The sequence below is a fragment of the Cupressus sempervirens genome, chromosome 9 (assembly GCF_028749045.1).
Source record: "Cupressus sempervirens isolate cs-2001-9-10 chromosome 9, ASM2874904v1, whole genome shotgun sequence".
NCBI lineage: Eukaryota > Viridiplantae > Streptophyta > Pinopsida > Cupressales > Cupressaceae > Cupressus > Cupressus sempervirens.
Genome location: NC_143126.1, coordinates 229,784,685 through 229,800,538, shown reverse-complemented (window position 1 = coordinate 229,800,538; position 15,854 = coordinate 229,784,685).

The following is a 15,854-nucleotide window of genomic DNA, read 5'->3' as shown; positions in this document are numbered from 1 at the left end:
TTGGGTATTTTTATTCTAAGAAAATATTTAATAATTAATTTTTGACTTTAGTATTTTTGGAATAAAAAAACTCTCATGTCTGACTAACTTAACTAATTCAAAACATTGCAAAATTCAAATTTTCATTATTTTTCCTTATAGTAGAAGAAACATAGAATGTGATGCATCTTTTGGATTTAAAAAATGTTGTACCATTTGAAAGTTATAGTTGTTTTTCAAGTAGTGTGTCAATCAACAGTTTATACGTAACTCCATTAGAAAATAAGTAATAATTACATACTAAACTCATAATTTGAAAAACCTTACATTTATGGAAAGATAAGAAGATTCTTAAGAAACCCTTTTCATTTCCTCAAATTTTGGTGAAAACAAAGTCATTAACTACATGTTTGAAGTAAAAATCACATAAAAACAGGGCAAAGGCACATTTTTAGGATGTTTTTAAAGTTGACCATATAGATTTGGTATCAAAAGATATAGTAGACCTTATAAAGATATTAATTGTTTTCATTTAGTATCAGGGTGGGTGGGGAAAAAGGTGAAATATATTTTGAAATGGTTTGAGATATTTTAGAACTACAAATTTTTTAGATCGCCACTTTTTGGCACACTATGATCCTGCGCATACCTGTGATGAAGAAAAGATTGATGAGTTGGATCATTAAATTCAAGGAGAGGATTCGGTAAAGAATGGATGGATAGATTCCAAAGAGTTTTATATATAGTGATCAAGAAGGTGTCAAGATCATAAACCCTAAAATCTATGGTGATCATGGAAAATGACAAAGAAAGAATTACCTATTTAATGAGGCATATAGTTGAAGGAAAAATATAAATATGAGAGTGAAGCAAGAGAAAGGAATTACTTATGCAAATGCTATTGAAGTTGATAAGTAAATTTGAGCATAATTTTTAAGTTTCCTAAAAGGAGAAGATTGACTACTTGAAGGGTTTCCAAGTGAATTAAGGATAGAGATCGCAATGGGGAAATTATTAGTGAATCAAAGCATGAACCAAACAATGATCTGAAACTAAAAAAGTGAGTTGTAATCATATAGATCAAAACCCTATTTTTTTCCTTTCTAATAATTATAAATAGTTTGTATTGAAATCCTTTTAACAAAGGTTGACCTAATTATCATTATAAGGACTTAGCAGTCTATGTAAATAATTTAGGAAGGTGACATTTTAAATGGAACAATCAAAGTCCTCTAACAAGGCCACTCCTAATAGGGTGATTAAATCCTCTAACCAGGTCAAATTTAATAGTGTGTATTATAAATTTTAATAGGATTGGCTCCTACTAGAGCTTACTTTGCAAGAGTGAAAAAGTGGTGACATTTTGTTGGTGGTTTTTCCCAAATTGGGTTTCCATGTAAACTCCTAGTGTCAAACTTGTGATGAATGTTTTATGATGTTTAAAATTTGATAAATTTTACATTCAAAAATTATTTTATGGTTAGGAAAATAATTTCTTTATCAGTACAGTAAAGAACAAGGAAAAATAGGATAAGTAGAATAGTGAATGTTTAAATATTTAATTGTTAAATGGTACTTATGGACCTTGAGTGACTAATTACTCCCCCCCCCCCCCACTACACTTTTTTTAAACATTTCCAAAACTTGGTATTAGAGCACCAGTGCTTGTAGAGAGAAGTTTGAAGGTGTTTGAATATAAAATCATGACTCACAAAAGAGAGGTACCAAAGTTGAACAAGGAAAACTTTCCTACATTTCAAACCTTGTTGAGGTTGCATATATCTAGTATAGGTGATGCTTCTATAAACTTTGTGGATGTGGATAATAGAATGTGAAGATAATAACTACTTCTCTAAGAACTGAACAAGCCCTAAGCTATGCCTAGTTTTCAACAATAAAAGAATGTGAGAGTGCAATGAAGATGTGGGGAAAAATTAAGACCATATATGAAGGTGATGAAAATGTTTTGAGAGCCAAATCAGAGAGTCTAAGAGAAAAATTTGATGACATGAGAATGATTGAAGGTGAGAAAATAGTACAATATTGTACAAGAGTGAAAGAAGTTGTCAATATTATTTAAGATGCAAATGGAGAATTCAAAGATGAAATATTGATAAGAAAGGTATTGACAACTCTACTTCCTATATATGCTAGTAGAGCTTTCGTAGTTCAAGAATTGAGATGTACTCTACGTAAAATTTTGACTTTAGAAGGTGTAATTGGTAGACTTACTTCTTTTGAGATGTCTAATATTGATAACTACACACCTACTACTATTAAATACACTTTTAAGTCACAAATAGTTCTTAGCAAAAAGAAAGGAAAACATGTGAAGAATGACAGTGACAGTTCTAATTATGAGCTTGAAGAACTTGAAGCCCTTATTGTAAAAAGATTTGGAAGACAAAGAGCTAAATAAAAACATAAAATACCTATTATCTCTTTTTCATGCAACAAGGTTGATCATATTGCTGCTTGGTGTCCAGACAGAGAAGACAAAGATGAGAGAAAGTAAAGCAAGTACAAAGGAAGAAGAGATGATCAAGACTACAAGAAAAAAAAAAAGATGACAAAGGTAATAAATCTTGTTCTATTGTTGAAGAAGAAACTAACACTAAAATTAATGATGATGAAGTTGTGTATGTTGCTATGAAAGAAGATTCTGATGAAAATGAGAAAACTACATTAATCTCATATGTGAAAAAGTGATAGATGGATAATTGATTGTGGTTGTTCTAATCATATGACTATCAATAAAGATAAATTTGAGGATATTGGTCCATACAAAGGTGGGATGTGTTAAATTTGGTAATGAAATTCCTTGTGTTGTAAAAGTTAAAGGTACAATTCAAAATTTTGATTGACAAGTCAATTGTGACAATGTTTATTAGGTTAAAAGATTTAACTATAATCTATTGAATGTTTCATAGCTAAAAAAATTAGAATATAGAGTTGAATCCCATCATAGGAAGGCCAAAATATATGATATTGATAGTAAACTAATTGGAAGTGGTGATCAAATAAGAGGTAACACTTTCTATCTAGATTTATCCAATGAGCCATGTTTGTTTGCACAACAAGAAGATATTTAGTTGTAGCACAAAAGGTTATGTCATGTTAGTTTTGAAAATTTGATAAAAATTAGTAAAATCAAGAAAGTAAGAGGGTTGTATAAATTTAAGAAGCTTTACAATGCTATGTGTAAATAGTGTCAATTGGGCAAAATGACCAAGTCTAGTTTCAAGAGAAAAACACATATAGCAAGTGATATTTTGCAATTGGTTCATACTAACCTATGTGGACCTATTGATGTTCAAAGATATTATGGAGATAAGAATTTCATTATCTTTGTTGATACTATTCTAGGATGCTAACTCTGATGTTCATTGAAGCTTAATCTAATGGTGTTCAACTATTTAAGTGGTATTTAGCTAGAGATGAAAAAGAAATTGGAAAGATTCTTAAGTGGTTGAGATGTGACAGAGGTGGTGAATTTATTTCCAATGAGTTCAATACATTATGCAATGATAGAGGAATTAAAAGATAGATGTCAACACCAAGGACCCCTCATCAGAATGGGATAGTTGAAAGAAGAAACATATCAATAATGGATTGTTCAAGAACATTTATGATGGAGAAGAATGTATCAAAGAAGTACTAGACAAAAGATGTCAGTACTACTATCTATACCCCAAACAAAGTGCAAGCAAAAAAGGTACAAATGCCACACCTTTTGAGCTATGGTATGGGGGTAAAGCTACAAGGTTATGTCATGTTTTAGGTTGACTTATTAGAATGAATGAATTTGAGTATTTCTATGTAAAAATCAATTTTGTTCAAACATATGATCTAGATAAATTCATTCTAGCTAATTTATATATGGTCTCACACTTTTCTAGTTGGACATGCCTATTAAATAAATTTTTAATATTAGTTTGCATCCAATTACTAAAGAAATAAAATTATTTTAGAAAAGTGGCATTTCAATAACTCTTATAAAAAAAATTGATATTTTTTTTGTCACATATAAACACAATTTCATAGAGTTTAGAGTCAAGAATATTCTCATACATAATTTATAGTGTTTTAATTAGATATAGTGTATTTTAATTAAAAAATTCTACGAGCACAGATTTTAACACTTGAAAAGATGTCAGTTTTGAAAAAGATTATTTTTAAAAATCATATCAAAAAATTTAAAATTATATGACATTCTAGAGGAGAGGTTACTCTTTTAGAATGCATAACTTTTCTCCTAGTTAGAATTGATTTATTTTGAAAAATGTGGTGGGAGATGAAAATTATTGATTTTAGGTGAGTGGAAATTTGAATCATTATTAAAGAAAAAATATAGCTCTAAAGCCAATTTATTTTTTATTGTTCTATCTATATTTATTATCTATAACATAGTTTGTGATAAAAGGGAACTAAGTTGATTTCCATATAATTTGTGGTGGGAACTAGACCCCTAATTTTCAGCATTTTTCAGTAGCTAAAAAATTGTCTATAAAAATTAGGAAAATATATCAATTCTTATTCAAAACAATTATTAAAAATTACAATCCTAAAATTTATCCATTTCTATACATTTCATTGGTTTACTTCAATTTCAAATTTAAAATAATAATACTAATTTTATGTCAATTCAGGTGAACAATTATACTTTTGTTAGCCTTTTCCTTTACAAAAGGGTGACATAGGTTTGTGCTTTTACCCATGGATATTCTCCTGATATGAAATATTTCAAAATATTTGGAAGTAAATGCTATATATTGAAAGATAATTAGAATGGAAAACTTGATGTAAAGAGTGATAAATGTATATTCCTATGGCATTCCACCAAGAGTAAAGCCTACAAGTGTTTAAACTCTAACACTAAAAAAGTTGTGGGAAGTGCAAATGTGAAAGTTGATTAGTTTATAGAAAGAAGTGACCTTACATGCAATGGAGAACTTGAAGATTGCAGTGCATTCATCAATGTCTAAGATAGTGCTCTAAGAACTCCAAATGAACAAGTAAACCAAGTTGTAGTTTCCCATCAGATAGGAAATGATGAAATGCAACACTAGCTTGTCAACTAGCAGATAGTGGGTGTTGAATAACAAACTAAAGATGTTGAATCAAAGATAGGCAATGTCGACCATCAGAGAGAAAATGTTGAGCATGTTGAACTTGGATAAGAACTTCAACAAGTGAGAATTAATTAGCCTAAGATTATTTTTCAAGATGAATCTATTGAAGAATAGAGAAGGAAACCACCTATGCTAGACAAATTTGTATATTGAAGATGTCAGAAACCTAAACAAATCATTGGTGATGCTAAATCAAGTGTTATAACAACAAAAAGACTCAAAGATGATACATGCTTAATTTGTGAATTTGATCCCAAATCAATTAAGGATGCTCTAGAAAATGAAGATTAGATTTAGGAAATAAATGAATAAATTGAACAAACTGAGAAAAATAATACTTGGACCCTAGAGCCAAGACCTAAAGACAAAAATGTTATTGGAACAAAATGGGTTTTCAGAAACAAACTCAATGAAAATGGTGAAGTTAGAAGGAACAAGGAAAAACTGGTATGCAAAGGATATACTCAAGAATGAGGAGTTGGCTATGGATAAAGATTTGCTACTTTGACAAGGCTTAAAGGAGTCAGAACCCTTCTTGTGTATGTAGCCTACAAGAATTTCAAGGTATTTCAGATGGATGTCAAATCTGCATTTCTAAATAGTATAATTGATGAAAAAGTGTACATTGAACAACCTGAATGATTTTGTGGATCTAGAAAAGAAGAGCATGGTATGCAAACTAAACAAAGCTCTTTATGAATTAAAATAAGCCCCAAGAGCATGGTATGAGAGACTACATAATTATTTGATCTGGATTCATTTTGAAAGGATAAATGACTTGATAGTAACCAATATTTGAACATAGGTAAGAAAAATGAATACTAATATCTTATATATTTGTTGATGATATTATATTTGGAGGAAAAGAAGCACTTTGAAAATCATTTTCCATTGAAATGAAGAAGGGATTTGAGATGTCTATGTTTGGTGAAATCAAATTCTTTGTTGGATTGCAAGTATGTCAAATTATGTTTGGTATTCTCATTACTCAGTCTAAATATATCAAGGAAATTCTAAAATATTTGGAATAGAAGAATCAAGGTCAATAAGTACACCTATGTCTACAAGACATTAGTTATCTAAGAATGATGAATCTGCTAATGTGAACTAGACATTATATAGATCAATGATTGGAAAATTGTAATATGTTGCTTATAGTATACTTTATATTGCATTATTAGTTGGAATAATTTCTAGATTTTAAGAATATCCAAAGGAAAGTTAGATGATGATAGTAAAAAGAATATTGAGATATCTAAAAGGTATCGAAGATTATGGACTCTATTACAAGAGACGTGATAGATTTGAACTGAAGGCATTCACTGAATATGTTTGGGTAGGAAATATTGATGACAAAGAAAAGTACTAGTGGAGGTGCATTCTTTCTAGGAAATAGATTGGTGTCATTGAAAATAAAGAAACAAAATTATATTTCCCAATCAATAGCTGAAGCCATGTATGTTGTAGCTATAGTGAACTATTCAAACATTATATGGATCAAGAAATTTTTAAAAGGAATGAAATAATAGATTAAAAATCTAGTGGTTATGTATTGTGATGACACCAGTGCTATCAACATTTCAAAGAATCTAGTAATGCACACTAAGACCAAGCACATTGCTATCAAGTATCACTACTTGAGAGAACTAGTTCAAGACAAAGAAGTGAACTTAGAATATGGACACACCAATGAAAAAATTGTTGACATATTCACTAAAGCCTTACCTAAAGATGTTCATGAATATCTTAGTATTAAATTAGGGGTGATTCCCCTAAACAAAGAAACTTAAAGAGATAAGGTGCATTGCATCAAAAGCGCTAACCAAAATATCATACACATTGATGCAAATAGTTCTACTTTAGGAGATGCCTAAGGTAGTGAAGTTAAGAAGAAAGCTAGTATAATAGATCACTCATAGATAGATGAGTAAGAAGTCATCTAGAAATGTAAATATCTATATAATCTAGATGTATGAAGTGATTGAAGTCAAGGATGCTAAGTGTCTTTGCAATTGTTGTCAAGGAGGGAGAGATATACTAAAGAAGAGAGATATAATAGATATATTTAAGAGGGAGAGATATACTAAAGAGGGTGAGAATCATTGAAGAAGAAGAGAGATGTACCCAATAGGGAGAAAATGATAGAGGAAGTTTCTTAACTTACATCGATAAGAATCAGAATGTTCAAAATGAAACCAAGGATATTGATCACTCATGGAAGTGAAATCTTATGGATTGCATGGTAACAAAGAGGGAGATTATATTCCTATACAAAAATGTATTATAATATTTATTGAACTATTGCCATCAATGCCAAAGACAAATATTGGTGGAAACTTACAATTGGAACAATTGTTGTTTTTTCATTAATCTCAAATCTACTAATGTGTCATGTTGCTATCTGATCTAAATGCCATATCTATTTGATTGATGAACTAGATTTGCAAGATTTCTCATAAAAATAGCACTAAAGAGGAAACATTGAGGTATGAAAAGAAATATACAATGAACATTTGATTAGTTAGACTTTCATAATACAAAGTGATTTTTTATATCACAATTGTAGAGCTTAACTGAGAAAATGAGTAAAAGATTCAAGTATGTTGAGTGATGCTAGTGTTAACTGAGTTCTAGCAAAACTTGAGAAGATCTACTATAGACTAAGAATCAATATTGACCAAGTAAGATAGTTGATGTTGAGCAAGAAATTCTATAGCAACTAAGTGATTAAGTGATGACTAAGTGTCAAAACTTAGTGATTGTCAAGTAATAATATTTTGAAAAAATATGGGAAATTTTGGTTTCTAGTTGACTTAGTTGATTTCTTGGGATATGTAAATCATGCTAAAGATAAGATTTATGAGTTCAAATATTAAATTAAAGGAGAGGATTAGGTAAAGATTTGATAGATCTAGATTCTAGAGAAGTTTCGAGAGGATGATTTAGAAGGTGGACAGATTCACTAAACATGTTGAACCAAATTGTAAACCCAAAAATATACAATGATCATGGAAAATGGAAAAGAAATAATTACCTATTTTAGAAGGCATAGACTATTGGAAATAATAATGGGAAAGTAAACTATCAGAGGAGGAGGGGGGGGGGGGGGGGGGGGGGGGGGGGGGGGGGGCGGTGAATCAACACTTGAAAAATTTAACCATAAAATATTCATCACACATCCATCTCACAATTTAGCATCTAAACTAAAATAGCTAACTACACATGTTCATCCATAGCATGAAATGCATAACACATAACACAATAAATTTGTTACCCAGAAACCCTCCAATGAGAAGGTTAAACTAGGATGGGGATGAAACCCACAAATCTTCACTACTGTAGCTGTAAATTTTAGCCAATTAATGTTACAAGAAGTTTGACCATAAACTATGATCTACCCTATGAGGGGTCTTCCATGTTAAAGGCTTACAAAGATTGTTAGGTCTCATCCTGTTAAAGGATCTCAACACCCTGCTAAAAGTCTCCCTTGTTAGAGGACTTAAACTTACAATAGAACAAGCACTTGGTTAAGAGATTTACTCAAGTCTGTTAGGACTACAATGTTAGGAGATTTACTCTATATCACCATTTAAAATGATTAAGCACAATGATCCTTTAGTTAGCATTCTATTGCTAGATGTCATATATTATGTTTCTTGGTGTGTACTTGATCCTTCTAATTAGATATGTCTCCTATGTCCTCTCTCTACTTTCCTCTATTCTCTCCAACTAATTATGTAATTCATAACATTATCACAACCTCCAAAGCCACCATGCATTCTCTTTCTACACTTAGCATTCTTCTCTTTCCATACATTCACTCATTCTATAATCTCCTTAGAATTTACCTCCTTAATTAAATAGAACCAGACTAGGGTTCGGTAAGAATCAACAACTATGGTTGATTCATATTGCTTCTTGGAACATCCTTAAATTTGATTGATTGTATGTACTACATAGGGATTAATATACCTCCATACATATCTCCTTGAATCATAAAATAATCATTAAATTGGGCCAAAAATAGTTTACATGGAAGTTTGTGCCATTAAAAACAACTATGTACAAAACTATTCACTTGGCATTTGAAAGCTCTAATGGTTAGCCATCACTATATTCACAATGTTGTAACTCAATTCCTAAATGACTCAGCATACACTATTCACTTGACTCCTTAATCACTTAGCATGTATAGTTTTCTCAAATCATGAGTGACTCGGCACATATTAGGTATATTACTTAGTATATATTTTCTGACCATTGATGCTCAACATGCTTTGATCACTCATCTGGCACTAATTTCTTGTCTTGCTCTGATCACTTGGTGTGCACTATAATACTGATAGATTAATGACTAAATTTTTTGTCACTACCTTGTCAAAACTAAAATGAGATTAACAATATCCCTCTTTGACATGAGTGGAAAACATGTTGTCATGCATATAGAATCCTTATTATTAGCATAACTCAGACAATATGTATCTTTGACTCGACTCCCATACAAAATTTCAAAACTTAAAAATTTTGAAAAATGGATTACTAACTGTCATACCTTATTTCTCTATTTCTCCATCACTCCCAATGGATAAATATTTCCTTTCTATATCTAAATATGATACTCTTGCTAAGTAGATTTGTTGTACCATGTTTGTGCATTATTACTTCCCCTTACTCAAAACTCTATTTCCTTTATCAACAAACAACTTCATAATCCTTCTTTTTTGATACTTATGTCATGGGTGGTACACTGATAGTGTATTTATCCAAAAATGATTTATGGATCTATATTATGATCTTTAGGGTTGCATCCCAATTGTTGCATGCTACCTCTAGAGATTGATACTAAATGTCTAGGTGGGCAGCAAGGTCAATTAAGCCATCATGAGTAGAAAGTTGGTTATCTTTCTACATCAATGTCTTAGCATATGCTAGTTCCTTATGTAAAACTTCCATGTGTGGCGTCAACATGGATTGAATACTAATCAAGGTAGCTCAAATGTTTACATCTTATACTTGCAACTTAACAAGCCTACCTTGTGTGGACATTAATCTTTGAAAATAAGCTTGGCTTTGACCAAAAGATTAATTAATAGTAGTACCTATAGTTTGTAAATCTCCTTGAAGTTGGTCAATAGACCTTCGAATGTCCTTTGTGAAAATATTCAAATAATATAACTTGTATAGAGAGAAAATATGCTCTAATGCCTTTTTCACAGTTTCCATTTTGATTTCTAGATCAACCTATCAGTGTGTAATAACACTAGATATCTTCTCAAGTTCCCTAGCGTGAAATTTCCTTTCAGGCCATTCAAGTAACTTGATATTTGAATCTAGGGGTTTATCCTTTATTTTGTCAATAATAGTGCCCAGTTGCTCAATGATGGGATTATCTTCATTCATTTCGAGGAGACTGAAATCATCATAAAACTATGTCTTTATCTCATGTAAATATTGTTTTTGCTTGTACTCCCTCCTCATCATCTCTTGCATTTTCTTCCTTTGTATTACATCCTACATACTTCTCATCTACTCAATATTATTTTTTGTCAAAAGCCTTATCTACATTTATCTCATATGGAAACTGCTTAAGCCATCTGACCCTGGGTATAGCTTCCTACATATATGTGTGGTTGACATCCACTAAGAAACAAATATCATCATAGTGTTTCTCCACTAATGATACAAGGTTCCTTAACCTCTGTTTCATGGATTTCTTTAAAAAAACCCTCAAAGTAACTTGTCATCACTAAACCAAAATTATGACCTAGTTGCTCTAAGAATTTGGAAATCTACATTGCAATAGACCTATTGGTCTTCCAAGCAACTATGCTAAATGTGGGGAATGTGTTTTGCACATAAAAGAATATGTAGACTAGTAAAGAGCCAAATTTTCATGTTGCATTCTTTTCTTTTCTTATGGCCTCCAAGTTTTCTGATAGTTGATGTAGTTGGAACCCAACAAGGTCATAAGTATGGTCCCTCTTTACTATCTTAAATTCCAAATTAATAGCCTTGCAAGTAACATTGTTCAATCAACTAGACTAAAAGAACTTGTGAGCAATCACTCTTACTGCAAAGGCAATTAGGGGATCTAAAATTGTGTCAATAGACATCCCTCGATTGTTCCACACTACACCTATGTTCTTCAAAATGGTCCCCTTTATATTGCTTCTCATGCTCTTAGGTCTATCAAGCGTAGTGTACCCTGATCTTAGTTTATGATCCTCTTAGTGATCTGAATTAGTATATTTTCCATCTAGATGTGATTGTCATGTATGCGGCTCAAAATTATTCTAATCCATTCTATCTTAAACACTCGAGGATAGTCTAGGGCACGGTTCAACCCTTTTTGTTCAATAATTTTGTATTCTTCCCTCAAGATTCCATTATCACAAAGTTTTTTGTAGGAATCCCTTACCTCTAGGTAACCTACTTCACCTATCTTTTCCATCTAACAATACTTGATGTCTTGTATCATCAAAACTTTTGGTGAAATCATTGACAACGCACCAGATAGGTCTCCTTTATATGCTATTTCAAGTATTTCTCATAAAGATGGTTGGCTCACATTATTACTTATTAATTGCACAATGAAAACCTCCTTCCCAATTTCCTAACACATGCAAACAAGCTAGACACCATTTCAAGCAACTAGGGTTTATGAAATTTCAAACAACATAACTTAGTGAGAGTGAAATACTTACCAATCTAATTAATGGGTTGAGTTTTTAGAATCTCCTTTTATAATTCACCTTCATGCTCTTTGTGCTCTCTTCATTCATTGATGAATTCAAATGAGTCAAAAATTGACTATATAACCTTTCATATTTGACAATAAATGCTCAGTGCTTACATAGCTATAAGATCGAATATCATACGACTTCCCACTCATTTGGCTTATAGATGATTTCTAGTATGCTTGACTAACATAGCGAGCTCGGCTAAGGATAATTGCAATTCCATCACTCAGCAATAATTGTGAAACTTTTAATTCTCAACAACAACATGAAAAATTAACAAAACTAAAAAATTTATACAAGTTTTAACCAATATATTGCATCTTAGTTCATGCATATAATATTTTCATAACTTATATTCTTGGAGGTGATGTATAATATAGCATTTGAAATATCAGTCCTATGCATACCTCTTGATTTCCTGGGGTGGGGTGGTGTGATCACCTGATCCATTAGATGAAGTGACATCATCTAAACTTGATGTGATGCAATCTTCCTTCTTCTTCCATGCCTTTCTTGTTCATCTACACTTTGAGATTCTCAACACTTACCTTTTCTTTTCCTTTATTGTTTCCATTACTCTATGCTAGTGATCTAGTTGGATAGTTTCTACTGATATGACCAGTCTAGAGACAACTATAGCATGTAGTCTCACTCAACCATCTATTGTAGTTTCCTCTATTCGATGTGTGTTCTAATGCAATTCTTAGGAGCATGTCCATATTCTTGAAAATAGTGACAACTATATCTTTTTCTACTTGTTTGATGTCTAGTTGGCATTAGATCTACATTCATATGCTTTATGTTCATACTTATGGTAATTGTGGAAATATCCTTCAAATCTCTATGCGCTTAAGGTCTTGGTCCTATATTCATGTTCCTAATGTCCTTTCTTGTTTCACTTATGATAGCAACTCTTGAATTTTTTCTTATGATTCTAATTTGCATTGTTGCTCCTACAAACATTTTGTATGACCTAACATTCCAAAATTATGACAAGTGGGTTTGTAGTTCTTACCTTTTTTTTTTCTTTGTTCACCACTTTTAGATGATTCTCCTTTCTTAGTACTAGTGTATCCCAATCTAGCAGTATCATTGTTAGGTCTTGGAGACCTTAGTTCCAAAAAGTATTAATGGCTTCAATAGGTTTGTTGAAATTTCCAACAAATTCCTTTTCTTCTCTCCATTCATTCCTCAGTTGTTCATTTTGTAAATTTAGGGTTGTGATCTCAATGTGCTTTCCATTCAATTCCTTGATTATAATCATTAATTGATTCATTGTATCCACTTGCATGTTGGCAATATTTTGCACATCTAATGTCTTCTCTTCTTATTTTTTGGTCAGTGTTCTTTTGTCATCTTCAATCATGAGTTTTTCTTCCTTACCTTTCTTTTTTTGTTCAAACACCTCACACAGTAATACTAATTGGACTTCTTGTTCCATCTTACGATTTCTGACCTCTTCACTTAGGGCATTGTTCTTTTCCATTCGATTTGGAACTGTTGCATCAAACTCACTTGACTTTCCATTCTAAAACAATGCAATAGTGTCTTCTTCTTGGTAATGAGTGTCATTTTTCTCAATAGCTATCTCTTTCCTTATAATTAGTAAATGATGTAGTTCTTCTCTTTCTTCCATGAGTTGGTGTGGGGAAATCTAGATTTCAATCTTCTAATTCTTAATAGTCTTTCTCAACTTGTAGACTTTCATCTTCAAGATCTTTTCTCCAAATCTATAAAGCTTTCCTTTCCAGAGCACAAGTCTCTGATACCAATTGTTGGAAATAAAAATGGGAAATTAAACTCTGAGAGGGGGGTAGGGGTTATGAATTAACACTTCAAAAATTTAACCATAAAACATTCACCACACATTCGTCTCACAATTTAGCATGTAACTAAAAAAGCTAACTACTCATGTTCATCCATAGCATAAAAAAATAAAACATAACACAATAAATTTGTTACCTAGAAACCCTCCAATGAGAAGGTAAAACTAGGGTGGGGATGACACCTACAAATCTTCACTACTATAGTTGTAAAGTGTAGCCAAATAAGGTTACAAGAAGTTTGACCATAAACTATGATCTACCTTGTGAGGGGTCGGCCCTGTTAAAGGCTTACAAAGACTATTAGGTCTCACCTTGTTAAAGGATTTCAACACCCTGCTAAAAGTGCACCTTGTTCAGAGGACTTAAACTTCCAATAAGGAAAGAACTTGGTTAAGATATTTGTACAAGTTTTTAAAGACTACTCCACTAGGATATTTACTCTATATCACCTTTTAAAATGATTTAGCACTATGATTCTTTAATTAGCACTTTGTTTCTAGATGTTAGATCTTCTGTTTCCTGATGTGTACTTGATACTTCTAATTAGATATGTCTCCTATGTTCTCCCTTTTCTTTCCTCTATTCTTTCTAACTGAATTTTTAATTCATAAGATTATCACAACCACTATAACCACCATGAATGCTCTTTTGTCACTTAGCATTCATCTCCTTCTTCATATTCACACATTCTATAGTCTTTTTAGGGTTTGCCTCCTTAAGTAAACATAAGTGGGCTAGGGTTAGGTAAGAGTCAAGAGTCATAGTTGATTCATATTGCCACTTGGAATATACCTAAATTTGATTGGTTGCATGTACTGCATAGGGATTTGGAATATACCTCCACACATATCTCCTAAAATCATTAAATTGGCCCAAAAATGGTTTACATAGAAGTTTATGCCATTAGAAACAACTATGAACAAAATTGTTCACTTGACATTTGAAGGCTTCGATGCTCGACCATCATTATATTAAAAATGTTGTAACTTGATTCCTAAATGACTTGGCATACACTATTTACTAGGCTCCTAAATCACTCGACATGTATAGTATGCTCGGCTCATGAGTGACTCAACACATACTAGCTATTTTACATAGTATGTATTGTCTCCTTACCAATGCTCGACATGCTTTGATCACTCAACTCACATTTATTGATTAGCTTTCTCTAATCACTTAGTGTGTACTATAATACTAATAGATTAATGAATAAGTGTTTTGTCACTACTTTGTCAAAACCAATATGTGAATGACATAGAGTTGAAGAAAAAATGTAAGTGTGAGAGCAAAGCAAGAGAAAGGAATTAATTACATAGATGTGACTGAAGTTGATAAGTAAATTTTAGTGGAAGCATTAATTTTTTTGAAAGCAGAAGATTGACTTCTTGAAGGGTAATGGGACTTAAAAATGCATCACTGATTTTGAGTACCATTCTACATTTTGAGTCAAATTGAGCCCCTATAAGAGATTTTCATGCATGTGTACCAAGCTGTCACTTTGAGGCCTATGATGTGTTTCATGTTTATAACACATTTCATTAAATATATACATGATTCCCATAATGATAAATTTTCATTCTGAATCATTCTGTGATGTTTCAATTTGAGCATTGCTTAAATCTACATTTTTGTCCAAGTGTCAAATAGCAACAGAAAACCTAGTTTGCAATTGAATATCTTACACCTAGTCAAATTTCATGAAACACTACTTTGGGAGAGTTTATTATTAATATCAAAGGACCTATTTTTAATCTTTCAAACCATTTGGATTTATTTTGACTAGGTTTTGAATCCCTCGAAGTTGGTTGTTTAGTATTGTCGTACTGATGCACATTTCTTAGAAGTTTGGAAAGCCTTATTTGACTGGTTATAACTTTGACCCAGTTGACCAAAATGGAAAAATTCCTTTTGCATTGTATTTTAGGGGTCAAATACATTCTATGTTACATATTTGAGTCTTGATAGATCCATTTGACTAGTTTTCAAATGTGATTCCAAATACAATTTATAAAATTTTACTAGTGTCTTAAAGTGTAGATTGATTGGTAGCCATGTTTGGGATGTTATAACTTTGAATCTATGATAGATGAGACTAAATGGATTGTACCACTATGTTCTACTTTGAAAATAATTTAAGTGTTTCATTTTTCAAGTTTTGATGAATCCATCTACACACT